At 41.2% G+C, this 1,836-nt stretch overlaps 1 non-coding gene across 1 annotated transcript; it reads right to left on the bottom strand.

Annotated features, from left to right (window-relative positions):
• Positions 1-327: 327 nt before the first annotated feature.
• On the bottom strand, positions 328-434 carry LOC131222998 (small nucleolar RNA R71). Its single transcript, XR_009160257.1, has one exon. It is a non-coding gene; the product is annotated as a small nucleolar RNA R71 (small nucleolar RNA).
• Positions 435-1,836: the final 1,402 nt, after the last annotated feature.

Genomic DNA, 1,836 nt, shown 5'->3' with positions numbered 1-1,836 from the left:
CGAGGGTGAGTACACCTTCCTGTATGATATTTTTATTGAATGAAGGAACTGTGGATATTAAACTAGGGGGTGATTCAACTCCTTCCTAAGTTTCACGGACTACAATCTGAAAGTCCATACTTGCATATGAAAGAGTTTGATGAGATAATATCTATATTACACTTCCCAAACATGTCTGAGGATATGGTAAGACTGAAATTATTCATTTTCTCTTGGAAAGAAAAGGCTAAGTCGTGGTTACATTCCTTAAGACCACGGTCCATTGGCACATGGGTTGAGATGACAAGGGAGTTCCTTAAAAAGTTCTTCCCATATCATAAAATGAATACCTTAAGGAAAGCAATCATGAATTTTGCACAAAAAGAAGATGAGACCTTCTTCTAATGTTGGGAGCGATTTAAGGATCTCATAAACTCATGTCCATAGAATGACTAAGAAACATGGCGTATAACAAGCTTTTCTATGAGGGATTGACCTCATACATGTGCCAATTTGTGGAGATGATGTGTAATGGGGAATTTATGAACAAGGAAGCCGATGATGCATGGGATTATTTTGATAAACTTGCTGAAAATACGCAATCATGGGATACCTCCTCAAGAATTACCACTTCTAAGTAGAGTTGTGCACGAGCAGGCTAAGCTCGGGTACTCGATCGACTCGACTCGATAATCGACTCGTCTGAGTTAGAGCCGAGTACGAGCGGGTTTCTAAGACTCGTTTAGATTATGAGTAGAGTACGAGTCTAGAGGTACTCGACTCGGTACTCGACTCATGTGCTCGACTCGGTACTTGACTCGTACTCGACTCGTACCCGTATATATAAGCCCGCCCAAAAAAAACCCTACTCACCCAGTCACCCGTCATTTTCAAGCAGCGCCTGTTCAAAACCCTTCTTCCCTCTAAGCGGCCATTCAAATAAAAATCCTCTCTCTCTCTCTACCCTCCCTTTCCCAGCGCCCGTCCGGCCGTCCCTCTTCTTCCCTCTCTCTCTCTCTCACTCGTCCGGTGGTGCTAGACCCTCGTCCCTACGGCCTGTCCGGTGCCCCTGTTAGGTGACGAAGCTCGTCCCTACCACTCATCCGGTGCCGCAACTCGTCCCTGCCAGGCTACCACTCCTCCATCATCGCCCTGCCCTGCACGCAGCTGTTGGTCTTTCCTGCCCAGCTCGTTCGATAATGTGTGGGTTTGATTTTTTTTTTAGAAATTGTTTAATATAGAAATTGTTTAATATATGTTAATATAGAAATTGTTTAACATAGTTTTGGATTAACCTGATATTTGTGTTTTCCCTAAATATTCATTTTGCTATGGTCCTATGGATTCCCTAGAGGGGGTGGCTAACAGTGAAGTGTGAACTGACAATGGGTGTACTAATGGGCTAACCAGAAAAAAATAAAAATAAATAATAATAATAATAATAATAATAATCCCAAATTCCAGGTATTGTCCCTTTACCAATGTCAGCGCAGACAGATGGTTATGAAGTCGGTGCTGGAAAAGCTTTCTAGGCATCATGTTTATGCATGTGATTTATCCACACCATCCATCTATTTTGCCAGCTCAATTTAGAACAATTTAAATTTTTGGTGGATGACACTGCAGGAGAAGAGTGGTAATTAAAAACATTTTGAAACCCAAAAAGAATTTAGATTAGGTTAACATTTGTATTTTCACTTCATCTACTTATTGTAGTGTGGTGAATGGAGATTTGGATATTCTTCATTTTTTGACTTACACCTTAAAATGTGTTGGTAAAATAAAACACACTAGCAGGTTGATTGCTTGGAAAGCCTCTAACATGAATTGGGAAGCTAGGTGAGGCTAGTGTGATGT

Source organism: Magnolia sinica, chromosome 1 (genome assembly GCF_029962835.1).
Source record: "Magnolia sinica isolate HGM2019 chromosome 1, MsV1, whole genome shotgun sequence".
Taxonomy (NCBI): domain Eukaryota; kingdom Viridiplantae; phylum Streptophyta; class Magnoliopsida; order Magnoliales; family Magnoliaceae; genus Magnolia; species Magnolia sinica.
This window is presented reverse-complemented; position numbering and strand designations above follow the sequence as displayed.